Source organism: Parasteatoda tepidariorum, chromosome 2, assembly GCF_982258835.1.
Source record: "Parasteatoda tepidariorum strain Cologne lab strain chromosome 2, Ptep-v5.0, whole genome shotgun sequence".
NCBI lineage: Eukaryota > Metazoa > Arthropoda > Arachnida > Araneae > Theridiidae > Parasteatoda > Parasteatoda tepidariorum.
This window is the reverse complement of record NC_141756.1, coordinates 18200438-18209238: the sequence shown is the minus strand read 5'-3', so window position 1 is coordinate 18209238 and position 8801 is coordinate 18200438. Positions and strand designations below refer to the sequence as shown.

The following is an 8801-nucleotide window of genomic DNA, read 5'->3' as shown; positions in this document are numbered from 1 at the left end:
AGCGAGGGGGGATGTAACATAAAAAGCTTCAATTAATCTTTTTATGTTAGTTCTTTCCTGTAAATCCTTTTCTTTTATTATTCTATTCGAAACGCTTTCTCACACTTTAAAATTCACATAAATCTATTTTTGGGTCAGGTATGCATTAATTAAAAGTAAAAACATTTTTCCCTTTACTCTTTGAGGGAATCGCGCGACCTATTTAATAAACCAATTATAACCAACCTCTTTTTCCCTAAAATATAACAAAATAAAGGGAAATTCATTTGCTACTTTCCCTAGGATAAAAACTTAAGCACACAGTTTTGGAGTGCGAATTTGAGCCGCCATTGATAGAAAATGTTTCTTATATACCATGTGAAGCTACTGAAGTATTTTTGCCTTCCAACTGCTCTCTGCGGGACTCAACAACACTCGACCATTACTGCCACCCTCTCTCCTTTCTCTCTCTCTGTATGTATATATATATATATATATATATATATATATATATATATATATATATATGTAGGATAAAGGGGGTGAAGCGAGGGTTTCTCAAAAATAAAGAAGCTGTGCTAAACTTAATAAAAATATATATTAACAATAATAGGCAAGTAAGCTACAATTTCCACTGGCATCCTCCTCGAGCCAGTCATTCTAACAATAATGGTGTACTTGTAAAAGAACAAAAGAATGTAGACGTATGTCTATTAATGTCCTTGGTTTCAATCACGTGATAGGATGAATGCTTCGTAGATTGGATCTGTATTCCACACGGCCGTCCTGCTCTTCACCGACCGCGGTGACCACCTTCTCACCAATAGACATGTTTGTTCCAAAGACATTTTCTGAAAATACACAAGAAAAAAAAGAACAGTACAAAAGCAAATATTTCAAAACAATTGGCTATAAGAAACAAAAAAAAATTATTAGTTTTTTTTTTTTTTTTCAGTCCATATGGTTCCTCAATTTCCCCAGATCTTCATATGGTCTGCAGCAGTAGAAGTCATATTAGGACCATCGTGAGTTCCAAGTTTTCTGACATTGTATCTATCGTTGTTGTTCACCTTAGTAACTTCATAAGGTCCGTAGAATTTTGGTCTCAACTTGAGTCCTGTACCGAACTGCGTTCGTTGAATGGCAACGACATCACCTTTCTCATACTTGTGAGCTTTCTTCCGCTTTTTGTCATATGTTCGTTTGTTTCTTCTTGAATCTTGTAAATGTTGACTTTAGCGTTGTCACGAATTTCTTGTCTGTTACACATAATGGTGTTTTCATGTTCTTCCTTCAATATTTCCAAAAGCTTGTCATCTTGTTTTTGTTTCATTTTAATGCCAGTGAGCAGTTCGAATGGCGAGTATTTGGTACTTCTAGATGTAGTAGAGTTTAATGTTCTTTGTACTAATGGTACGTATTTATACCATTTCTCTGGATCGTTTATGGATAGTTTTGCTAAAATGGGAATAAGTGTTTCGTGAATCCTTTCAATCATTCCGTTTCCTCGTGGGATTCCAGTTGTGATGGTAAGATGAGTAATGTCTTCATTTGCACAATAGTCGCTAAATTCTTTAGAAGTAAACGCGGCACCTTTATCGCTAATCAGTCTATTAGGATTTCCAAAATTTGTTTGTTGTTGGCTCAATTTCTGAATGGCATCGAATGATGATGTAGATTTTACAGGATAGAGCCATACGTATTTTGTGAATGCATCTACCACAGAAAAAATATGGTTGTAGTTTTTATTGGTGGATGGCATTGGACCGATAAAGTCAATGTGATATGTGTCTAATGGAGTTTCACCTTTTGGAATAGGATTTAATAAACCCTCAGCTTTTCCCTTTTTCCTGTTTACTAAAATACACTTAACACAACTTTTAATTACATTTTCTACGCACTGTCTGATGTTTGGGAAAAAATATTTATCTTTAACAAGATTTTCTGTTTTGTTTACACCATAATGACCTAATTCATGGGCATTTTTTACAATTTCTATTTGCATGGTCTTAGGGACCACTAATAAATCTCTATCGTTAACAATTTTGTAAAGAATATCATTTTTCACAAAGTAATTATCATTTTTACCACAGTTAATTAATTCCTTAATTGTTGATATAAATTCGTCATCTTTTTGGGCTGTTGAAATTTTAGGTGTTATTTCAGGGGTTTCAATAATCATTATTGGATAACGGCTTAAGGCATCAACGTGACGCATGTGTGTCCCTGAGCGATGAATTATTTCGTATTCAAATTCTTCTAGAAATAATGCCCAACGAGCTATTTTAGGGGTAATTTCTTTTTTCTCCATAGTTTTTTGGAATGCCGAACAATCGGTAACAATTTTGAATTTTTGTCCTAATAAATAAATGCGAAATTTCTGTAAAGCTGTTATGATAGCTAAGACCTCTAACTCGTAACTGGAATATTTTTCTTCCTGTACTGAGGTTTTCCGACTCATGTAATGAACTGGGTGGAATTTTCCATCATCGCCCTCTTGCAATAGGATTGCTCCGTAACCAAGTTTAGATGCATCTGTATGCAATTCTGTTCTAGCACCCTGTCTAAACAAATTGAGAACTGGGTTTGTTGATAATTTTTCTTTCAATTTTTGAAAAGCGATTTTTTGTTCTGGTCCAAAAATAAAATTAGTGTCTTTACGCAATAAGTCGCTTAATGGTTTTGCAATATATGCATATCCTTGAATAAATTTACGGAAATAACTTGTAAGGCCTAAGAAACTCTGAATTTGCTTGATATTCTTAGGTTCAGGGAAATTTGTAACTGCTTTCGTTTTTTCCATTGAAGGTGTAATAGTACCGTTTTCGATTATGTGTCCCAAAAAATTAACTTTAGTTTTTAGAAATTGACATTTTTCGAAATTTATCTCCAAGCCATATTCTGAGGCTATCTTAAAGATTTTTGTTAAACGCTCTAGACCTTCAATTTCATCCTTCGCTATTACGTCTATATCGTCCATGTATATTACCATAATGCCTTCATTAATTAGATCTCTGAATATGTGATTAATAAATCGTTGAAATTCGGCAGGGCTATTAGCTAAACCGAAGGGCACTTTGGTAAATTCATACTGACCATTGGTGGTGACAAATGATGTGTATTTTTGACTATCTTCATTTATTTGTAAGTGAAAAAATGCGTTTTTAAGATCCAGTAGAGAATGAAATTTTGCCTCGCTTATACTATCTAAAATATCATCTAAGACAGGAAGGGGGAATCTGTCCTTAATTGTCTTTTTGTTTAACTTACGATAATCCACGCAAAGACGCATAGTACCATTTTTCTTCTTACACAAAACAATAGGGGAAGCAAAATCTGAATTACTAGGTTTAATAATACCTTTTGATAACCATTCCTTTATTTGGGAATCAACTATTTGTTTTTCAACATATGGTAATCGACGAGGTTTACAGTAAATTGGTGTATCGTCTGTTAAAATTATATTCATTTCTAAATTACTTGTTTTCACTTTGTGAGGCTTATAGTTTTGGATAAGATTAAATACACCCTGTTTAACATGCTCATTTTTGATATGATTTAAGTGCATAGTATTTATATCATTTATATTCAATTGAAAACAATTAAAAATATCATCATGAAATTCAAATAAAAAGTTGTTATCATCATGCAAAGTATCACATAATAAGGAATTATCAAAAGACAAGGAATCATTTAAACACAGATCGTTTTTCTTGTTTAAAAGTAAACATTGAGATTGAGAATTTTCCTTTTGCAATAAATCTCCTGCATAAGCATTTTGATCATTTATTTTTTTATTCGAAGTGTTCGAAGTTGTTTTGAATTTAACATCTGGCGAATCTGAAATTTGACACTCGAAAAGAAGAGCTTTTACTTGAGGAATTATGACGCAATTCATACTAAGTTTATCGGTTACTGCGAACGGGATGCATAATTCACGTTTAATGATGTTTTGACTTGGGAGTGAAATTGTAAGAGAATAAGTTTTCGCTTTAATTATCTCTCCAAAACAACTTTTTAATTCAATTGAACTTTCTGGGATACGATCTTTCAAATTTACATATTTGCTATTTATAACACAAATGCGTGAACCCGAATCTACTAAACAGTTAATTTTTCGTTCATTAACGTTTAATTCAATAAATTCCAAATTATTTACACATTGTTCATTGATTGAGTTTTTACTTTCGATTTGATTAATCTGATTTGCATTAATTTGTGAAGGATTAGTTTGGTTTTGAGTTTCTTTAAACTTCCTGTCGCAGTTTTTTGCGAAATGTGAATTCGCACCGCAAATGTAGCAGTTTCTAGTGTCTGGCAATTTATCTGTTCGTTTAAAAGTGTTTGCCCTATATTTTCCTTGATGAGTGTTTTTAGGAGAATGAAAAGTGCTCCTATATCGATGTTGATTTTCTGTGTGGTTGAATGTTGACTGCTGTTCATTTTGCGATTTTCTTTTTGCCGTAAAGTAAATATCGCATTCTTGTGCTAATTCGAGAGGCTTGAACCAACCATTAACCTGTCTTACGCCAATATGGGCGGATGTGTCTCTGTCTAGTGTTTCATATATTTTATCCGAAATGATTAAATCACATAATGTTTTAAAGTCATTTACTTCTCTCAGACGTAAATAATACTCAAAAGTTGAACGAATTCGTGTTGCAAATTGAATGTGTGATTCATCAAAATTTTTTCTTTGGTGGCGAAAATTAAATAGACACTGTTGAGGGGTTATTTGGTTTTCTCTTAGAATTAATGATTTAAGTTTTTCGTAATTTTTTAATTCCTCTTCTTCAATGTATAACAAGATGCTGTTTGCTTTTTCACCTAGCATATTAATTAAGATTTCAGCTTTAAGCCTCTCATTTATGTTTTTCGTATTAAAAGCTCTTTCCAACGATGAAAAAAATTGAATAAAGTTTTCAGGTTTCGATGGAACTGGAAGAGATAGAGTTTTAATGCTATGAATTAGATTCTCAATGTTTGTTTGAGGTGTATCATTTATTGTTTTGGGAGGGTCAATTTCAAATGCTTTGTTTTTCGCCTCTAATAAAAGCATTTCTTTCTCGAGTCTTTCTAATTTTAGTTTTTCTAACTCAATCTGAATTTCGCTTTGTTTTAGTTCCCTGTCTGCTATTTGTACTCTTTCTTCTACGGCGTTAGTTATCAAATTTTTGACAAATTCAGAATCATTCTTAAATATTTCGGAACATTCAATTTTTTCTTTTAATTTAACGATATTATCGCTGCTGTCTGCGATGCCTCCTATTTCCTCTAATACTTTTACTAGGTCTTGTTTCTTTGAATTTTTATACATTTTTAAAATTGAAAATTTCCTACCTTGTTTGAAGAGACTCTCAGTGTCCAATGGTAATCCAATGTTTCGTTGATTCAAACCAGATTCGTATCCCTTTTCGTATCCAAGGATTTCACACTGCACTTCCACGGAAAAGATGACTGCACTTCTGCTTCACAAAATAATCCAATAATTTCAGGATGATTCGAAAGTTTCATGAAAGTTTCTGGGTCAATTCTGTCCTTCGCGACAGATCCGGTTATTGCTCAAATCGCGATCCACATTCCCGTGGACGAGCCCCCATTTGTAGGATAAAGGGGGTGAAGCGAGGGTTTCTCAAAAATAAAGAAGCTGTGCTAAACTTAATAAAAATATATATTAACAATAATAGGCAAGTAAGCTACAATTTCCACTGGCATCCTCCTCGAGCCAGTCATTCTAACAATAATGGTGTACTTGTAAAAGAACAAAAGAATGTAGACGTATGTCTATTAATGTCCTTGGTTTCAATCACGTGATAGGATGAATGCTTCGTAGATTGGATCTGTATTCCACATATATATATATATATATATATATATATATATATATATATATATATATATATATATATATATATATATATATATATATATATATATATATATATATATATATATATATATATATATGTAATAACAGGGCTCCAACCCTGTTATTAGTGTTGTATTTAGCTTGAAATAATTGCAGTCATAAGCCATCAGACGTTCTAAACAGGTTTATTAAATGTAGGCTGGTATTGCTAACAAGTCACGTCCCCAACTCCTGCAAAGGAGGGGGAGTGGACAAGACTCCGGACAATTCCGGCACAGCTTATTTGGATCACATCATTATGAAAAGGACACGCAAAACTATGCGCTCTTACGTTTTATACCAACATAGATTTGGAGTAAAAAGGCACATTCGTACATTCCTTGTAACCTTACGCATTAAGGAAAATCATTTCTGCTTCCTTATATGGAATTGAAAAAGGGAACGATTCTAAAAATAACTCTTCCCTTGAAATATAAATCTATTTATATTTCAATGGTATGTTTTCAGCCTTGAATTCCCAAAATAGAATCTCTCTACGCTTATTCTTTAACAAAGACATTTTATGAAAACGAAAGAGATTTAATTCTTTTATTAATACAAAAGTATTTACTTTTTGTATTACATCCCCCCCAAAAAAAATTTTTGGTGAGTCAAAAAAAAATTTAGAATACTTTAAATTTAAAATTTTAAGGTTGGTACGACTGTTCCTTTTTCCCTACTACAAACAACATTTTTTCAATTATGTAAAGAAGAAAAAAATTATTTACAATGACAAAAATATGAAAAACATGATTATGCAATTTATCTATTTAGACAACTAAACAGAAAGAAAAATTTAAGCATTTATAAACTATTCTACTAAAATTTTCAAAAATTTTTCACACAAAAATATACAAAATTTTTATGCAAACGAACTGGACAACAAGTGTCATTTAATCAGAATTTAAGATTCTGTGTGGTTAAAAATATTTTTTACTTGATGAAATATAACTATTCAACTAAAATTTTCACACACAAAAATATACAAAACTTTTTATGGAAACGAACTGGACAACAAGTGTCATTTATTCAAAATTTAATTTCAACATTTGTGGGTTGTAATATTTCCTAAGCTTTGATACATGTACTATTTCAAAATTTTGTTTACTTAAATTTCTTTTTATTTATTTTGTTTTTGTAATCAGTTTCTTGGTCATACTTTCCTTTTCCTATTTTTCCTTTTATTTTTTGTTTTTGTTACCCTTTACATATTTTTTCGTCGATATTAACCTGATAATGAACGCATCCATTACCTAGATCTATCTTCGAATCATTAAACTTTTTGGACATTCTTTCTTTCTATTTTTTGATGTTTACTTTTACTGAAACATCCTTAACATTCATTTTTTCGATGCTTATTTTTTTGAAACATCATTCTTTTCTTTTTTCGATGTTTACTTTTTTGAAACATCTTTTTCACCATTTTTAACCTTAACATTTTTAGAATTCTGCTGTTTAATGTGCAAAGATAAGTTGTCACTTTTAGAATTAGCAGAGATGATCAGTCTCTTACCAAATAGAATAACAACTGGTCCGACACAATGAATAAACAAACAAAAATCCCTGCAAGTCTACAACCCTACTAAAGCATATAGTAAATCAGTATCAAGTATAAAACTTTGCTGAGTTAAAAAAATTGGCCTATCGTAATAAGGGAGTCTCACAAATTTTGTTAAGTGTTAACTGTCCGTTTGTTTGGGTTTCACATTTTTTAAAATAGGAATATTTATTTTTGACCAAGTCCGAAAAAGTAAAAGAATTACAAATTTCTTTAAGTTTGTTTGAAAACTCTTCATTGTTAGGTTCAAAAGACAGTTTTGAAAAATTTAATTTTTAATGTGGTTAGATCTAGAAAAATCATTTGGAAACAAAAGTTTTAAAAAAAAAAAATTTATTTAGTTTGCCGTCACTAGTTTAATTGACGTTTGAACCATATGTTTTTTTTTCCAAAAAAAACATTTTAAATGCACTAAACAATATTATATCAAAATTATATATAAAAAAAATATATATAAACACAAGAAATTCAATCTAATCATAATAATACTCTATTTCATTATTCAAAATAAAATATTTAGATTACTACTCATATCTAATATTACTAAAATTTTTAATCACAACATTGAGACAGATAAAAAAATGAGAGAGGAAAAAAATATATCTACAGTCAATCCTTTCCATTTGACCTTCATCTATTTTCGTTGACGAGAGACACAAAATATATCACTTTTTTTTTCTTTTTTCTTTCGCGCACTTAAATCTTAGCAATTCATGAATATTCATGATTAAGATTCGCGCACATTCACTTTTTATTTCACAACTTGAGTAGTAAGAATTGTAGGATCACTTGGTGTCGAATCACTACTATGGATGATGTTTCTTCCAACTTAGAGGCACTATGGGCTTGTAGGGTCAGGGGACAATTTCCAGCCATCGTCCTTCCTTCCATCTGCTTTTCAGGCGCGACGAGGTACAAGTAGTACGGGTGGAAAATCGCCATCCTTCCTTCCTTCAACGTTTTTTTCACTGCAGATTTTTTTCTCCTCCGGGGGTGATGGAAAATTTCAACGTAGCAGTCAGCCGGTCCAAAGATTTCCTCAGCAAGCAACTATGCTGCCGACTTGTAATAACAGGGCTCCAACCCTGTTATTAGTGTTGTATTTAGCTTGAAATAATTGCAGTCATAAGCCATCAGACGTTCTAAACAGGTTTATTAAATGTAGGCTGGTATTGCTAACAAGTCACGTCCCCAACTCCTGCAAAGGAGGGGGAGTGGACAAGACTCCGGACAATTCCGGCACAGCTTATTTGGATCACATCATTATGAAAAGGACACGCAAAACTATGCGCTCTTACGTTTTATACCAACATAGATTTGGAGTAAAAAGGCACATTCGTACATTCCTTGTAACCT

General features: G+C 31.9%; 1 long non-coding RNA gene across 1 annotated transcript; it reads right to left on the bottom strand.

The window, feature by feature from the left end:
* Window positions 1–558: 558 nt before the first annotated feature.
* LOC147814564 (uncharacterized) lies at window positions 559–5852 on the bottom strand. The gene is made up of 2 exons (XR_015431285.1): window positions 5320–5852; window positions 559–830 (listed from the first exon to the last, which is right to left on the bottom strand). It is a non-coding gene; the product is annotated as an uncharacterized LOC147814564 (long non-coding RNA).
* Between the last annotated feature and the right edge of the window lie 2949 nt (window positions 5853–8801).